Genomic DNA, 19,688 nt, shown 5'->3' with positions numbered 1-19,688 from the left:
ATACCCTAAAACGCTCCCCATGAAGAAAAGACCTCCCCTTAAAGGGCAGGCGGGATCCATTAACCCCGAACTGATCACTCGAGGGGAAGATAGTCCTTCCGCAAAAAGACACCCCACGGGGTGCACTAGGAATATTCTCGACGGTCAGATTGAAATTCAATACCAAAAGGCTCGGATAACCGGAGCACGTCGTATATATAAAAAATAAAAATAAATAAAAAAAGAAGAAAGCAGAAAAGAAGAAGAGAAGAAGGAGAATTCAAAAGTTATTACAGACCCACAAGAAAAAGAAAAATATAAGATCCAAAAAGACATCCCGGCATCACTGAGCCCCCTCAGAGGTCTCAGTAACTACAGGATCCGCCAGGGCAGCCACCTCCACCTCGACCAGCTCCGGTGCCTCTACTGGTTCCGGCGGAGGATCGACCTCAGCCTCGTGCATCAGTTTGTCAAGGGGAAAGGAAGGATCAACCTCGTGCACACGTCGCCGGCATTCAGCAAAAGCATCAATCTCAACATCCATGCTAAACGCAGCCGCAGCCTTAAGGAACTCCTCTGATCCACGCCACTCATCCCGCGCCTCCGCCAGCTCCCGGGTATGCATTCGCCGGGCCACCGCCAATTTGTCCGCCGCACGACTTCTCCCCTCCATGGTTTTCTGGAGGTCTTCCCGAAGTTGAGCGACAGTATCATCAAAGGTCGCTCTCTCCGCCCGGGCTCTGTCCAAGTCCTCGCTTAGCTGCCGGTTTCACTCCGCAAAGGCACTTATCTCAGCCTCATCCTTGAGCAGGCACTGCACCATCCTCCTGGCATAGCTCTGGGATTGCAAAAGCAACCTATCAAAAAATTACCGACGTACGTTCTCAAAATACCAAAGAGGGAAACGTACAAACAGAAAACCGGCCATCCGGTACTTACGCAAGATGTTGATTGAAAATAGTGAGCCCCAAGGGCCCTACGATCATAGCCCTCCAACTCAGCCTCGTCGCCAGGAAGGGCGGTCGTCACCCCCAGCTCCACCCCAACCCGGGGATTTGCAAGAACGCTATCCTCGACACCGATCTTCCAGTCAGGCTTAAACAGTTCTCCTCGCGCCTGGAAGCTCTGCGGAGGAAGCACCACTCGTTCCAGAAGAAGTTTGGTCATAACCGCCCCCTCCATCCGACTTGGCACGTCCTCCGCAAAGACAGGAGGACGCGCCACACGAACAACGTCCCCCTGTCAAGCTCCAAAAGATGCAGCCCTCTTGGCGGACGGCTCCGACTCCGAAGCAAAACGCCCGGCCGCCCCCTTTTCTCCTACCGCTCGAGCAAAGGGGCTAGAAGGCACGGATGCCGAGAGTCTCGCTTGCGACCAGCCCAGCTTGGCCGCGGCCATAAAATCAGAAGGGATCTTCTTGTGACTCGTCAAACCTTTCGTCACCACCGCAACTCCCTTCCCCTTCCCAGCGTCGCCGGAAGAAGACATACCTCCTGCCAAAAACGGGAGAACAACAAATGCTCAAAACGAAGGGAAGCAACAAAAAAAAAAGAGGAGAAACAAAGAGAGAGAAAGAGGGGAGGGGCTCACCACGATGACTGGCTGAACTCTCCCCCATTCCCTCACCCGTACAACGGACCCTCCTCTCCACAGCCCCCAGCAAGCCAAGCCTCTTCAGGCTCCTCTCCCATTTAAACTCGAAAACGTCGATAGCCTCCCCGGAGGCGAGCTTCCCCAAGTCAAACTTGCTATAGTCAGACTCGTTGGGGAGGGACTTCCTTCACCACTCAACGGAGCGCCTCCAAGAGCGAGGAAAGCCCCAGCCAGCGTCCGACGGAGGGGTGATGAACACGTACTCCTCCTTCCACCTTTCGATGGAGGAAGGCAAGTTCGCCGCCATTTTCACCTGAGGACGCTGGGTCAAATATAGCCAGCTGTCCTCCCCCTTCACCAATGGGCTAAGGGCAACACAGGCCTGGAGCAGCGGAAGGGTAGGCTGAACCTTATGAAGACCTGCCTTGGCCACAAAGGCCAAGAGAGTGGCCAACTATTGGGCGCCAGTTGGGAGGGGGCCACCCGGTAAAACTCAAGGGCCTCTACTATAATGCCCAAGAGCGGGAACCTAACCCCCGCCCGAAACGCCTCCACGTAGAAAGCTACCTCTTCCTCAGTGGTACCTCCACACACCCCCTCTACAAAGGAAGGAACCCTAATCCCATAATCATCGGGAATGTGGAACTCCCTCCTAATTTTCTCCGCCGCCCCTTCTCCCAAAGTGTTCCTGAAACACGCCACCCGACCAGGACAAATGACGGCACCAGACCGAATATCCCCAGTCTCCGCCTCGCGAGCAGAAGAAACTCGAGCCAGAGATTCCGAAGGAGCGGCCCCCACCGATGACCCAGAGGCCCCGGAGCTATCTCTCAACTCCGTGGGCTGCTGTACATCTTCAAAGACGCCACCCCCACCCTCTACAGACAACCGCCTCCTTTTTCTCGGCAGAGCCCTCTCCACTACTTCTACCGACTCAGAAGAAGGGCTCTGAGGTATAGTCGCGATGGACATCATAAACTATCAAGCGGCAGAGTGAAAAAAGAAAAAAAAGACACAGAACTCACCGGCAGAAGGTTGGTGAACAAGCAACGCGCAGAAAAATCGCCGCGGAGGGAAACCCGTCTAATCCGAGGAAGACGAAGACATAAAGCAAAGAATGAGATCCCCAAAAGCCTTTAAAAAGGGCGAGGGTTTCGACACGCGTCGTTTGGTTTCCCTCCTTTTCTAAATCGATGGGACACGCACACGTGGCGCCGATTGGGAAACCCGAGGGAATCGCCAAAAGTCCCACGCGGAAAAGACGCCCCTACCCTTACATGGCTTCCCCAGCAAGCCATCCTTAAACCCTCACCGCGCTCAACAGCAAAAAGGCTCGGAACCCGTCACAAGGGCCCGGCGTACATATCCACAAGATGGAAAAAACCACGTTCGATGGCAAAGGGCTCGGAACCCGTCACAAGGGTCCGGCGTACATATCCACAAGATGGAAAAAACCGCGTTCGATAGGCTCGAGCCGCGCGGGAAAGCAAACATGCACGGGGAAAGCAAGTGCGCAAGAAGAAGGCAAACATAAGATATAAGTTGTAAGAAGCAGAGAAAAAGAAAAAAAGAGCCATTCATAAACTACTTCCTTCTGGCCCACGGGCCTACAAAAGAGGGGGGAGTAAAGACAGAAGGCACGCAGGCCTGGCCCCCAAGGCCCCTAACAAAAAAAGAGACGCAGAAAAAAGAGGCTCCCTCTAGAACCCTGCTCATCCCGCCACCTCCTGCTCAGATCGATTGGCCGCCAGAAGAGTCCTCCGCATCGGAGAGCTCCTTATCACTCTGCTCCCCCCTCCGAAGAGCTCCCCCAGCGGCCATTCTCAGCGAATCGGGACTGGTCATTTAACTAGCGCACCCGATTCCTCAACAAATCATTCTCCGCCCGCAATGCCGCAATCTCCCGATCCATGTCAATCATCCGACTGCAAACCGCCATCTCCCTACGATAGACATGGGAGAAAAACAATCGGTGGCAATGGACAAAAGCTTCATGGGATTCCCGCTCGTAAAACGGAGGAAGGAGAGAATGCGGGGAAAACTCTGGAGGCGGGTTCCTCTCAGGAATCGTTTGCTGGGGCCCCAACCCGTCGGGGTTACCCTCGGGATTGCTGGGAGGACTCCCCTCGGTAGCAACTCTCCCCCCACCACTGATAGAGAGACCCTAGAAAGACGACGACATCTCTGGCAAACCTGAAGAAAGGCCGGAAGAAAAAAAAATGGGGAAGGCAAAAGGCAACCTGCATGAAAGCAGGAGAGCTCACCCCTTATAAAACTCTGGGGCATGAAAACGAAGCGGTTGCCATCCGCGTGTTCGTTTCCTATTGAATGACCGAGCGGCGCCGCGTGATGGCAACACAATTCCTTGGGAAGGAACCGCCGGACGAGACAGCACGTCCTCTCAAACTCCAAAAGCTCCCATAAATGCCTTCGACACGATGTTCTCTGGCCAGGCAAGCAAGCCCGTTCCCCAGGACCAATCAATGAACTAAAGGTAATATCATGATGAGATATAAAGGCGGCGCTATTCCCAAAACACGCCACGTGTCGCCCCCCACGCCTATATAAAGCTTAAACTCTGTAAAGAAAGGCGAGGGTGTGGGACACGATCCCGCGAGAGGGGTGGGGCGCGAGCCGCCATGCACTCTCTTGGTCTCTAGTACCCACGCGATTGGCGTGTGCTTCTTAGTGTTGATTTAGATTCGTCTTTTATGTGAACTTGGGATCACTAAGGCAATCCGAATTCCACATAAAAAAGACTGACAGAGTCGCCACCTAGATGTGGGATCTAGGACACGTAATTAACCAGAAATCTAGACTCGCTACCTGGTTACAAGAATGGAAGGTATGGGGATTTATCCACCACATGCACCATTCCTGCCCGATAATCGGTCTTCGATTCCAAAAGCTAACTCTTTTAAATTTATTTTAAATGGCTCATTCAACTCTATGTTAATATGTTATCTACGGGACATGCATCCTATGATTTAATTTCAATGTGAATCCTAAATGTGTATTTTGATTTCTTGATTTGTCTGGATTCAATCTAAGTGCAAGTTCTCCTAAGATTCTAATCTCATGGAAGATCCTAAGTGATTTAATTAAGAATTTACAATAAAATTAAAATACAAAACACCACAATTTGTTGTGGTGCCGACTCGCGGTTGGTATGCCGTCAGACATCCAAGCTGCCTACGTACCCAAGCCTCACTGGGATCAGAGTCGACGTAGTTTGGTGCACCTAAGCCAAGCTACTTATGCCTAACTCAACTAGGACACCGACCTAGACAGAATTGACTGTTTCAACAGTTTTGAGAGAAGTTATTTAATTCAAGTTGAGGATTTTATTATCTTAGGATTTCATCTGAGATGCTATATGATTCTTATCTAAATGCAAATTGTTCCTTAGACTAATGCAGGTTTGCCTACATCCTAGGTTACTAGGCTCGTCTTAAGGAAAGATTGGGTGACTAGTGTGACTAGACCTATGGCACGGTTGTTATACATAACAAACGTCCGTGATGAGGCTGGACTCCTAACTCTAGGACTCCCTAAAACTTAGGACACGACACAACACTAGTGTTCCTAAATTGGGCTCTAATGGTTCTTAGATTGGAAACCATAATCCAATGGTTCCGGAAGACTCGAGACAAATCAATTCAAATTCTTGAAGTTAATTAATTTCAGATTTCATGGATTTTCGATTTATGGACACTTGAGGATTACCAATGGTTCTAGGGTTCACCAATTTCGGCCCAGAATAGCATCCAAGGAAGGGAATCGTGCGTTCTTTCCTTGCGCAATTTAATACTTAGGTTATAACATCTTATTGCCTGGCATATCTCAGGATTTCCGTGGACAGTAACCTCGGAGCCAACAACATGCTATAGCTTAAGTATTCAAATTGTCAAAGATCGGTTGCAATTGGGATACGATTATGGATGCACTGACCATTTTTCCAGGGAATTCTAATGATCCTAAGATTTCTGTTTCAATGGATTAAGGAGTTAATGTGTGACAGAGATTTAAGGTTCTTTAGAAATATTCAGATGATTTTCAATTAATTTCGGATTTTCAATGAATTTTATCAATTTTAAACATATGAGTGATTTTACAAGTGAAATTGTAGCAAACGAATTCGAAATGAGTTGAAATTTCTACAGCAGCAAGATATGATGAAATGTAGCTTACGGAAAGAGTTTTACAGATTTTTACATTAAGCTCATATTTAATTTCGATTTAACAATTGATTGACCAGATTGCACAAATAACACAGAAACCACTAGAAATATGAATCTAAATTCAATGAAATTTCTACATTAATAAGATATAAGTAAAAATAACATACTGAGAAATTTTCATGAATTTTGGAAACCATTTACTATCAGTTTCAGATTTTTTAATTTTCAGACCAGATTATGAATTAACCCTACATCCCATATGAAAACAGATCGAAATCACTTGAAACTTTTACAGTAACTAGAAATGTGAGATTGAAGACTACTGTAAAAATTTTAAGAATTTTAGTTGTGATCTGATGTCAGTAACAATTCCTCCAAAAGCTGGTAAATTTCAAAGAAAGCATAAAATAATATACCAAACAAATTCTCAAAATTCTCAAAATTTCATGGTAGAATGTACTGGTATCATATTAGTTTCCCACGAAATTTCATTAATTTTGGAATTCATTTAGTATATATTTTATTTTCGAAACACTTATGGAGATCATGATTTTGAGCATACATATTTAATTTTCAACTAAATCCAATTAAATACTAAAAATCATGCAAATATACCAAATAATTCTAGAAAAATCTAAAAATTAAGTACCTACCTGTGATCGAAATCCTCGCCGAATCCGAGAGCCGAAAAATTCGAAAATCGCACCGCCGCTTGATCCGCTTCCGCTTTCTTTCTCTTTTTCTTTGTTTTATTTTCTTTTATATTTTTTTTTTATATGGAACAAGGGAGAGAGATGGGGAGAAACAAATAAGGAGAGAAAGTAGATAATGATAGTGTGAGAGTGAGAGAGTGAGAGATATTGAGGGAGAGAAAGAGAAAACTATCCAAAAACAATGTGTTGTTTTTTTTTTTTTTCTTCCTCTCATCACCTCTCTTTATATAGTGAAAAACTTAGTGGAGAGGTGGAAATAAACAATGAGAATGGTGGGTGTGGTGGAGAATAATGGAAATAAACAATGAGAATGGTGGGTGTGGTGGAGAATAATGGAATATATAATGGTAATGGTAGGAATTGTGGTGGGGAATAATGGAATATATAATGTGAATGGTGGGTGTGGTGGAGAATAATGGAAATAAACAATGGTAATTGTGGGAATGGTGGTGGGAATAATGGAATATATAATGGTAATGGTGGGAATGGTGGTGGGAATAATGGAATATATAATGGTAATGGTGGGAATGGTGGTGGGGATAATGGAATATATAATGGTAATGGTGGGAATGGTGGTGGGGATAATGGAATATATAATGGTAATGGAGATAATGGTGTTATTTTAAAGGGAAAAATGAAGTTAGTGGAAATGGTAGAGAAAGTTAAGTCATGCTAATGGTGAGTCCCACATCAGCGGGTTCCGCACAAGCGGGTCCCACATCAGCGGGCCCTACACAAGCGGGTCCCACATCAGCGGGTCCCACACAAACGGGTCCCACATCAGCGGGTCCCACACAAACGGGTCCCACACTAGCAGGTCCCACACCAGTGGGTCCCACACAAACGGGTCCCACACTAGCAGGTCCCACACTAGCAGGTCCCACACCAGCGGGTCCCACACAAACGGGTACAAATTCTCCCTAGTTTAGATTTTTCTGAATAATCCTTCTCAACATTTAGCGGGAAAATACGAAACACGACGGAAATGACCAAAAATATTTAGAAATGTAACAAACGGATGCGGGAAAGAAAGACTTTGGAAAACCGACGGAAAACAAACCCTAATTTCTTTATCGATTAAGGTAGAGCAAAATGGGGTGTCTACAGATGCCCCTCTTTGGTAGAGATGACGTAGTCATCGAATACCAAAGTCAAAATGACAGAGCCATTTTGCGTAGCTTTAATCGACAAAAGACTCTACACAAAACGGAACTTAGACGCAAACATTTACTACCTAATGCAAGGCCCTAAATGAAATCCTAGAATTAGAACATAATAAGAAATCCTGATGCGGTGCCGTTTACAAACGAGCAACGAGAGAATGAGATACCACTTTCGAATGGATTCCGAACAGAAAGAACAAAGATCGTTCTCAAGCGGTTTTTTTTTTTTTTTTTTTTTTTTTTTTTTTAAAAAAAAAGAAAATGAGACATCTTTCACAAGCGGGCTCAAGGAGGATAAGAGACCATTCACAAATGGACTTAGACAATGAGGTACCATTCACAAACGGCCTCAAGGAGGATATGAGACCATTCACAAATGGACTCAGAAAATGAGGTACCGTTCACAAACGGGCTTAAGGAGAAGACGAGATCATTCACAAATGGACTCGAGAAACGAGGCACCGTTCACAAACGGGCTCAAGGAGAATAAGAGACCATTCACAAATGGACTCAGAAAATGAGGTACCGTTCACAAACGGGCTCAAGGAGAAGACGAGACCATTCACAAATGGACTCGAGAAACGAGGCACCGTTCACAAACGGGCTTAAGGAGAAGACGAGACCATTCACAAATGGATTCGAGAAACGAGGCACCGTTCACAAACGGGCTCAAGGAAAACATGAGACCATTCACAAATAGACTCAGAAAATGAGGTACCGTTCACAAACGGGCTTAAGGAGAAGACGAGACCATTCACAAATGGACTCGAGAAACGAGGCACCGTTCACAAACGGGCTCTAGGAGAACATGAGACCATTCATAAATGGACTCGAGAAATGAGGCACCGTTCACAAATGGGCTCAAAGAAACAAGATAGCTTCAACCACGAAGAATTTAGAGATTTTTCATAAACTTGAATTTGACGTAGGATTGGATTTGATGAATTTTTGATTTTTCAGAAATAAGGCAGCGTCCACAAACGGGCTCAAGGAGGACATGAGACCATTCACAAATAGACTCAGAAAATGAAGTACCGTTCACAAACGGGCTTAAGGAGAAGACGGGACCATTTACAAATGGACTCGAGAAATGAGGCACCGTTCACAAACGGGCTCAAAGAAACGAGATAGCTTTGATTGATGAACTCAACAACGAAGAATTTAGAGTTTTTTCATGAACTTGAATTTGACATAGGATTGGATTTGATGAATTTTTGATTTTTCAGAAATAAGGCACCGTCCACAAACGGGCTCAAGGAGGACATGAGACCGTAAATGGACTCAGAAAAATGAGACACCGTTCACAAACGGGTTCAAGGAGAAGACGAGACCATTTACAAATGGACGCGAGAAAAGAGGCACCGTTCACAAACAGGCTCAAAGAAACAAGATAGCTTTGATTGATGAATTCAACAACGAAGAATTTAGAGTTTTTTCATGAACTTGAATTTGACATAGGATTGGATTTGATGAATTTTTGATTTTTCAGAAATAAGGCACCGTCCACAAACGGGCTCAAGGAGGACATGAGACCGTAAATGGACTCAGAAAAATGAGACACCGTTCACAAACGGGTTCAAGGAGAAGACGAGACCATTTACAAATGGACTCGAGAAATGAGGCACCGTTCACAAACGGGCTCAAAGAAACAAGATAGCTTTGATTGATGAACTCAACAACGAAGAATTTAGAGTTTTTTCATGAACTTGAATTTGACATAGGATTGGATTTGATGAATTTTTGATTTTTCAGAAATAAGGCACCGTCCACAAACGGGCTCAAGGAGGACATGAGACCGTAAATGGACTCAGAAAAATGAGACACCGTTCACAAACGGGTTCAAGGAGAAGACGAGACCATTTACAAATGGACTCGAGAAAAGAGGCACCGTTCACAAACAGGCTCAAAGAAACAAGATAGCTTTGATTGATGAATTCAATAACGAAGAATTTAGAGATTTTTCATGAACTTGAATTTGACATAGGATTGGATTTGATGAATTTTTGATTTTTTTGAACTTAATGAAATCGAGGATGTTATAGATCGTGCCTGACAAAGATATCGGAAACTAGGACTTTGACGAATGATGAAACGGCAAACCGAAGAACCATTACTAACAAGAATGGATTAGAAACACTTTTATGAAACTTCAACAAGATTTTTCTCAAAGAGACTGCTGGTCTTGTCTTTGGGGATTTGGATGACTGAAACCTTGAACAAGACACTTGAAATTGGTAATCTAGAACAACGGCTCTCTTGGATATAATCATGGAAAAGTGGGACTTGCCTCTTGATAGGTGTTTAGATAAACATTTCTTGACCAGGAAAGTATTTAACTAACTGGAAGGAAATTCTGAATTTTAACGGTTCATCTTTCTGAGAAATTGGCTCGACCATCATTGCATCTGAGGCTCTTCCAAGCTTAAGATGCCTTCCTGGGGTATGATCTTTTTACGGAAGCTGGGCTTTCTGATGTTTCTACTTCTGAATTCTTCTGGGTTGATCATCTTTGAAATATAGCTGTTTGACTAGATTCTCGAACTTTTTCAGGTACAATCGCAGGGAGCTGACGAGGCCGGGCCTCCTTCACCGAGACAGTTGCATCATTTGGACATATGGATGACGATTGACTCTTTTTAAATAGAAAACTTAGATAAAAGGCACTACTCAAAGGATTGAGGAGCTCTAAAGGAGTGAACATAGAATAACAACGATTGATTAACTACACTGACAGACACAGTAATGCTTCTGACTTAGTTAACGTTTTATTTGGTAAGTCTATCCTTTCAAGGAATATTTTTTTCAATTGGTAAACACTGGACTTTTTCCTTAAAACAGTAATGCCTCAATGATTTAATTACAACTCCTAGGATTGCTTAGCTCCAATGCCCCCAGTTTTGAGGATGTCACTTGAATTTGTTTGAACTTCAATTGATCTTCAGTCCTGATACCGGCTGTAACCTTCTTATAAATTTGCTTGAACTTCAGTTGATCTTCAGTCTTGATACTGGCTGTAGCCTTCTTATAATGATTCTCTTACCGTGACCAAGTCACCTCTTCAGGGTTTTTAACTTGGCGGACCGTGGTAGCCTTAACTTTTGCCTGAACCGTCTTTCTAGGTTTTCGATTCAGCAGGCTATCCCCTTAGCTTTTGCCTAAGCCGCCCTTTCGGGTTTTCAACTTAACAGGGGAATGATCTTAAATTTTGCCTAAACCGCCCTTTCAGGTTTTCAGTCTAGCAGATCTTCAAACTCCATTTTTTTTTATTCATCATCATTTTTTTTTTGTTTCGGGACCTAGATCATTAGTTCTGAACACCGGAAGGACTTTATAGGTAGGATAGGGCTTTTCAAAGAATGGCTTAAGGTTCAACAAAGATTTCGACCGAACCTGTGAATAGGTTACCTACATATCCCAAGGTAGGAATCAGGTTGTGTATAGTTCAGGGCGAATGCCCCTAGTTTGAAGATAAATTGTTCGAAAGTTTATTGATTTTTCTTTTTTTTTTCTTCTTTCTGGAATAATTGACTTCTCTTCTTTAGGAACTTGTCCCCTTTTTTTTTTCTGAAAGGATTGAATTTCTTTTTTTTTTTTGGATTGATTGAATTGCTTTTCTTTTTTGAATTGACCGAACTCAGTTTAACCGAGCTGCCTACGTACCCCAGTGTAGGGATCAGGTCTCGCGTAGTTCGGGGCGAATGCCCCTAGTTTGATGGGTTTTCAAGAAAATTTCATTTAGGCTCGAAGGGTTTGCAAACCAGTATTCTTTTGACGTTGGGTTCTGATTTTGGGATTTATTCGGCCAAAGGAGGCCTTCCGATGTTCAGATTGGGAGTCGATCTAGTTTACTAGAGTCCCTCTGGTACTGATTATTTATTTTTTTATTTTCTTTTTATTTTTTTTACGGAGTTTGACGGCATTTCCAGGTAAGAGATAATAAATCTTCTTCTTTCAAGATTCTAATACGTGCCTTCGACTTTCATAGAGCGAAACTTGTTCTTCGACATCCTCCATCTATGGATTTGTAACTCTTGATATCTGATGATCACTTTTCAATGCTTGCTCTTGAACTTCTTATCTCGAATTTGATGGCTTCATGTTATGAATTTGAGAACCAAGGTCATTGATTGGAAATATGAAAGTTGTTTCCACTCCATGCCCCTTGCATAGCATATGATATTCACTTCATTCTTTCTTGAACCTTCTATCTGGGTCTTTCTCTTGGCATTAATGGTAACACTTACCGGACCATCTTTTTATCCTCAAAATGGGTTTACCAATTCTTCACACTTTTCAGAGGGTAATGTATTTTCAATCGGCATTTACTGGATCAAGGTTTCAGTGCCAGTGTTTACCACTTTAATTTCATCTTTGAAAGGCTGAGATTGGCGCTCCTCCTCTTGTTCAAGTAATTGTTGTGACTCAAGTGGAGTTTCGCCAATTTTGTCCTCATTTGAGGAGGGAGTCTTACTTTAAGATCAGAAGCATACTTAAGAAACAGACACAAGTGAACTATTGAAACTTGAAATTTTATTTAAAGGAAAGGCTATTACATCTGACGACCTATCCTGAACATGCTCACGATTCACAACTCTAAATAAGAAAGAGAAACAGAAGATAACTTGCCTGGACTAGGCATTGACCTTTAACTGTAAGACCGGACTCAACAATTATACTGACCATGATGACTGACTCAACATAAAATAGTAAGTGACTAAAACTTTAACTGCTGCAACTGTTTGGCGTTGAAGGCTCGGCGAAGGCTGGTTCGTTCTGAACATCATCATGGCTGATACTTTCAATTTTGGACAATGATGACTGATTCGCATAGGGAAATGCCCCTAGCTCAATGATTCTGAGAGTGAACTCTGAAGGACTTAGCAAAATAATCTTGAAAAAGGTAGCCCCTAGAGGAGGAACAGACCAGGGGTACAAGCAAGATTGGATTATCTGGACCAGGCATGATCAGATCATGAGAACGCATAATCGAAAGATTGTGAGATTCTGCATCTGCCAGTTAGGGGATGGCATGAAGATACGATCGAATCGTATGACAGAAGAACGAAAGACGCACGATCAAAAGATTAGATGAGATAGCATAAGATTGCTTTCAACGGATAGATCATGAATGACTAATCCTATGAGATCTTTGAAAATTATGGGATTTATATCCTAACCCAAAGGGAAATTTTTTTTTTTTTTTTTTCACATTTTATCAGTGTTACCTGAAGGCATCAACCCTAATCCTAATCTATCGGAGTGGAGAGAGAATCTCGACTCATGACTTTGTTCGTGTATCTAAGGACCGATCGTGACCATTGGAAGATGGACCACGGCCTAATCTAGACACCAATGGGTAGGATATCCTAAACTAGGCTCACACACATGATGCACATGTGTTCGTATACTACATGCATGTGTGGGTTAATCTAGGGGTAAGGCCAAGAGTTCCCTTAGCGCGAATCCCTGTTCGATATACTGTACCAGTGTCCGGCGTATCAGTACGTGAACAAGAGATCCGTTTACGTACCATAAAGGTACTAAGCTAAGGGTGGAATGCTTCTCTAGCACAGAGGCACCAGGTGATGAAATCCCAGTCAACCATGCTAGATAACACTCCGGGTTCCTAAAATAGGACGTGTGTGCACGTGAGATGCAAGAGTTTAGATGCAAGTGATGTAAGTGTGTGCAATATGTTTGCGCAATCTATGATGCCCTCAGGTTTTGTTAGGTTAAGTTCGAGTAAAATGTGATGAGAAAATAAAACAAGACAAACTAATCTAACAAGTATAGAGTTTTTATGAGCCAGTTAAATTAAATTCAAATGAATTATCTTTTGAAATTTTAATGAAGTTAGGTGGTCCCCAGCAGAGTCGCCAGACTGTGGGACACGATCCCGCGAGAGGGGTGGGGCGCGAGCCGCCATGCACTCTCTTGGTCTCTAGTACCCACGCGATTGGCGTGTGCTTCTTAGTGTTGATTTAGATTCGTCTTTTATGTGAACTTGGGATCACTAAGGCAATCCGAATTCCACATAAAAAAGACTGACAGAGTCGCCACCTAGATGTGGGATCTAGGACCCGTAATTAACCAGAAATCTAGACTCGCTACCTGGTTACAAGAATGGAAGGTATGGGAATTTATCCACCACATGCACCATTCCTGCCCGATAATCGGTCTTCGATTCCAAAAGCTAACTCTTTTAAATTTATTTTAAATGGCTCATTCAACTCTATGTTAATATGTTATCTACGGGACATGCATCCTATGATTTAATTTCAATGTTAATCCTAAATGTGTATTTTGATTTCTTGATTTGTCTGGATTCAATCTAAGTGCAAGTTCTCCTAAGATTCTAATCTCATGGAAGATCCTAAGTGATTTAATTAAGAATTTACAATAAAATTAAAATACAAAACACCACAATTTGTTGTGGTGCCGACTCGCGGTTGGTATGCCGTCAGACATCCAAGCTGCCTACGTACCCAAGCCTCACTGGGATCAGAGTCGACGTAGTTCGGTGCACCTAAGCCAAGCTACTTATGCCTAACTCAACTAGGACACCGACCTAGACAGAATTGACTGTTTCAACAGTTTTGAGAGAAGTTATTTAATTCAAGTTGAGGATTTTATTATCTTAGGATTTCATCTGAGATGCTATATGATTCTTATCTAAATGCAAATTGTTCCTTAGACTAATGCAGGTTTGCCTACATCCTAGGTTACTAGGCTCGTCTTAAGGAAAGATTGGGTGACTAGTGTGACTAGACCTATGGCACGGTTGTTATACATAACAAACGTCCGTGATGAGGCTGGACTCCTAACTCTAGGACTCCCTAAAACTTAGGACACGACACAACACTAGTGTTCCTAAATTGGGCTCTAATGGTTCTTAGATTGGAAACCATAATCCAATGGTTCCGGAAGACTCGAGACAAATCAATTCAAATTCTTGAAGTTAATTAATTTCAGATTTCATGGATTTTCGATTTATGGACACTTGAGGATTACCAATGGTTCTAGGGTTCACCAATTTCGGCCCAGAATAGCATCCAAGGAAGGGAATCGTGCGTTCTTTCCTTGCGCAATTTAATACTTAGGTTATAACATCTTATTGCCTGGCATATCTCAGGATTTCCGTGGACAGTAACCTCGGAGCCAACAACATGCTATAGCTTAAGTATTCAAATTGTCAAAGATCGGTTGCAATTGGGATACGATTATGGATGCACTGACCATTTTTCCAGGGAATTCTAATGATCCTAAGATTTCTGTTTCAATGGATTAAGGAGTTAATGTGTGACAGAGATTTAAGGTTCTTTAGAAATATTCAGATGATTTTCAATTAATTTCGGATTTTCAATGAATTTTATCAATTTTAAACATATGAGTGATTTTACAAGTGAAATTGTAGCAAACGAATTCGAAATGAGTTGAAATTTCTACAGCAGCAAGATATGATGAAATGTAGCTTACGGAAAGAGTTTTACAGATTTTTACATTAAGCTCATATTTAATTTCGATTTAACAATTGATTGACCAGATTGCACAAATAACACAGAAACCACTAGAAATATGAATCTAAATTCAATGAAATTTCTACATTAATAAGATATAAGTAAAAATAACATACTGAGAAATTTTCATGAATTTTGGAAACCATTTACTATCAGTTTCAGATTTTTTAATTTTCAGACCAGATTATGAATTAACCCTACATCCCATATGAAAACAGATCGAAATCACTTGAAACTTTTACAGTAACTAGAAATGTGAGATTGAAGACTACTGTAAAAATTTTAAGAATTTTAGTTGTGATCTGATGTCAGTAACAATTCCTCCAAAAGCTGGTAAATTTCAAAGAAAGCATAAAATAATATACCAAACAAATTCTCAAAATTCTCAAAATTTCATGGTAGAATGTACTGGTATCATATTAGTTTCCCACGAAATTTCATTAATTTTGGAATTCATTTAGTATATATTTTATTTTCGAAACACTTATGGAGATCATGATTTTGAGCATACATATTTAATTTTCAACTAAATCCAATTAAATACTAAAAATCATGCAAATATACCAAATAATTCTAGAAAAATCTAAAAATTAAGTACCTACCTGTGATCGAAATCCTCGCCGAATCCGAGAGCCGAAAAATTCGAAAATCGCACCGCCGCTTGATCCGCTTCCGCTTTCTTTCTCTTTTTCTTTGTTTTATTTTCTTTTATATTTTTTTTTATATGGAACAAGGGAGAGAGATGGGGAGAAACAAATAAGGAGAGAAAGTAGATAATGATAGTGTGAGAGTGAGAGAGTGAGAGATATTGAGGGAGAGAAAGAGAAAACTATCCAAAAACAATGTGTTGTTTTTTTTTTTTTTCTTCCTCTCATCACCTCTCTTTATATAGTGAAAAACTTAGTGGAGAGGTGGAAATAAACAATGAGAATGGTGGGTGTGGTGGAGAATAATGGAAATAAACAATGAGAATGGTGGGTGTGGTGGAGAATAATGGAATATATAATGGTAATGGTAGGAATTGTGGTGGGGAATAATGGAATATATAATGTGAATGGTGGGTGTGGTGGAGAATAATGGAAATAAACAATGGTAATTGTGGGAATGGTGGTGGGAATAATGGAATATATAATGGTAATGGTGGGAATGGTGGTGGGAATAATGGAATATATAATGGTAATGGTGGGAATGGTGGTGGGGATAATGGAATATATAATGGTAATGGTGGGAATGGTGGTGGGGATAATGGAATATATAATGGTAATGGAGATAATGGTGTTATTTTAAAGGGAAAAATGAAGTTAGTGGAAATGGTAGAGAAAGTTAAGTCATGCTAATGGTGAGTCCCACATCAGCGGGTTCCGCACAAGCGGGTCCCACATCAGCGGGCCCTACACAAGCGGGTCCCACATCAGCGGGTCCCACACAAACGGGTCCCACATCAGCGGGTCCCACACAAACGGGTCCCACACTAGCAGGTCCCACACCAGCGGGTCCCACACAAACGGGTCCCACACTAGCAGGTCCCACACTAGCAGGTCCCACACCAGCGGGTCCCACACAAACGGGTACAAATTCTCCCTAGTTTAGATTTTTCTGAATAATCCTTCTCAACATTTAGCGGGAAAATACGAAACACGACGGAAATGACCAAAAATATTTAGAAATGTAACAAACGGATGCGGGAAAGAAAGACTTTGGAAAACCGACGGAAAACAAACCCTAATTTCTTTATCGATTAAGGTAGAGCAAAATGGGGTGTCTACAGAGGGGAAACGACAGGACCATACGAAATCGACACGTGTCGCTATCCCGACCCCACGCAGGTTCGGGGCCCGGAGCGCAGGCCCAGAAAAAAAGAAAAGGACGAGGCCCGGAGCCCAGATGCAAGGGCACGGCACGCGAGCACAATGAGCAAACGAAAAGGCTCGGAATCCCGCATAAGTTCGGTCAAAACGTCGCGATTCCTTACAAACAAAGATAATCTCTATCAAAATACAAAAAGCAACACAAAAAGACACGGCACCAATTCATAAAGATCATCCATTCACACCCTCCTGGCCCACAGGCTCACAAAAAGAAAGGGAAACAAGGAACAAAGCATAGGGCACGCAGGCCCCAAAAAATATCTCCAACAAGGAAGGAGAAAAGGCACGCAAAAAACACAAGAAGAGCCAGGGATCAATCGGAGAAAGACTCCTCTCCCGAAGGGTTCTCCTCCTCCTCCCAAGAACTCTCCAGCAAGGGGTCCACCTCATACTCAAAAAGCTGCTCATTGAGATGGCGAACCTTTTTCCGTAAAGCCTCGTTCTCCCGCTTCAGGTCCTCAATCTCCTTGCCCATCTTCAAAACACGGCCACGTAGTTCCATTCCCTGGTGATGGGCCAGGGAGAAAAAAGACCACTCCCTGGCAACACGGGACCGAGACGATTTGTCCTCCCTGGGCAAGGAGGAAAGGCGAAGAGGGAGGAAGCCCGAGGAAGGGCACGGTTTTCCCCTAACCTTCTCCCGACGAGCCTCAAGATCCTCCCCCGGATCGGAGGACAAGTCGGGGTCACTCGACGAGTCTTGGAAGAGGCAGGCCTTGCCCCTAACTCGCGAAGGAGAACCAGACATATTGTTGAAGAAGACACGAAAAGAGCCCCTACTGCAAAAGAAAAGAAGAAAAGCGACGAAGAGCCACAACAAAACGCCAGGGTACTTCTCCTTTAAAAGCTCGAGAAAGGGATCCTGGTGCCTCGAAACAACGCAACCCCCCTAACGACGCCCGCTTCCCGGAGACGGCCGCCGGATAAAACTGCACGCCTCCTCGTACCCCGGAGCCCTCGTAAATATCCTCATCATGACTTCGCTCAAACAAAACTTTACTCCCTTGGCCCATTCAATGGACCAAAGGAGTAAGGGGGAGTTATGATAGGGCGCAAGTACGGCTACGCTCCCAGATATCGCCACATGTCATCCATGCACGGATAGAGCCCAACCATCATGAAGAAAGGCGTTGGAAAACGGCAAAGACCACACGATCATGACACGTGTTGCCCTCTCGCCTCCCAGGTCTCATCATCAATTATGGAAGGAAAAAGCCGCCAAAGCCATGTGCGCCGGCAAGCCAGGGGGACAGCCCAATCCTGCAAAGGAAGGTTTTCTCTCCATAATGATGAAAAGGGCCGCACACCTCTCTTTAAAAGGGAGGGAAAGGAAGAAGAAAGAGATGGACTTTTTCTCTGGAAAAATGACCTTCCTCTGAAGAAAAGGATTTTCACCCGTTCTCCACTCCGCCACACCGGAAAAAGAGGCGAGGCAACAACAGAAGAGGCTAGGAACTCAATCTTACTCTCCCTGGTAGTCCCCTCCGACCCACTCACTCACGCACCCAGGAAAGATTCCGCGCGTTGCCCCTGGTAACCCTGATCGGAACCCCTTCCCCCCTCTCGCTGTTCTTTATATTGATCGGTCGAAGGATCTGACTTGGGTGTCCAAGCGGTCGTCCGGGACCCACCCCGGACCCCCCTGACCCCCTTTGTTTGTGATTGCAGACCCCGCGGAGGCCCTCTACCGACCGCGCGATCGCAGACCCGGATTCAGACGCCATCACAAGTGCTCTTCAAATTTCAAAAGGGAAGTTATTGGTGAGAATAACTGCCACTAGATAATTGCTATAAGAAGAGAAGGTTGCATCAAGAGAAAGGGTCACACACAATATCAAAAAATTGTCTTAATTTACTTTGCTTTCTTGTTTTATTTTAGTTTGCAGTCATGTTAATTTGTAGCCCTAATTACACAGTACCGTAATTTGTAATCGTTCTCTGGAAGCACCAGAGTTCTTGAATCGGTTTTTCGACAGTACCGGAAACTTGTTTCGGTAGTATTGAGACGTTGAAAGGAATCATCTTATAAGGTGAGTTGTTCTTCCATGCAGTAGTGATTATGTTTGGATTTTTTGGTTGCTTTTAAGCGCATCTTAATAGTGTATCAAAAGAGTTGGTAGAGCCTAAGGAATAAGTGTCGTTCCCCACTTCATCTCAATCGTTTGATAACCGATCCCAGGGGACAAAAAGGATCAATCATCCTCTTTCTGACCAAATTTTGGGAAACATTTTTCCCTGGCATGCCCCTACTGAAGCCCATTGGTTAGTCCGAGGCCAAACAATAACACACTTTGCATCATCATAAAGACAATTAAGCACCATATATTTTTCAAAAAACTAATATAGGTCATTAATCATGATTGAAATTAATCATAATCAGTTGGCTCCATCGGATGACACTGATCATGAAATCCGATTTGAACTGCAAGATCACAACCAATGAGAACTAAAAGTCAATTGAAATCTATACTGTAGAATCATGACTAGGCATGATCTAACACCCATATAATCGCATGGATTCAATCTAGGCCGCAGACTCGAAAACAGGCACAATAGAATCACGTGACAACTCATATTAATCAGGTGCAACAGGTGGTGCATATCCACTCAAACAATCACCAATTGGTCTATTTAAAGACCAGAAACCCAAAAAATGAGGGGCATTACAAGTTAC

General features: G+C 43.1%; 1 pseudogene; it reads right to left on the bottom strand.

Moving 5' to 3' along the window:
• Nucleotides 1-322: 322 nt before the first annotated feature.
• Nucleotides 323-19,688, bottom strand: part of LOC143857002 (uncharacterized) — a 97,385-nt pseudogene continuing 78,019 nt past the window's right edge.

The sequence above is a fragment of the Tasmannia lanceolata genome, unplaced genomic scaffold, assembly GCF_043159265.1.
Source record: "Tasmannia lanceolata isolate RefF3 unplaced genomic scaffold, GAP_Taslan_0.1 ptg000024l, whole genome shotgun sequence".
Lineage (NCBI taxonomy): Eukaryota > Viridiplantae > Streptophyta > Magnoliopsida > Canellales > Winteraceae > Tasmannia > Tasmannia lanceolata.
This window is presented reverse-complemented; position numbering and strand designations above follow the sequence as displayed.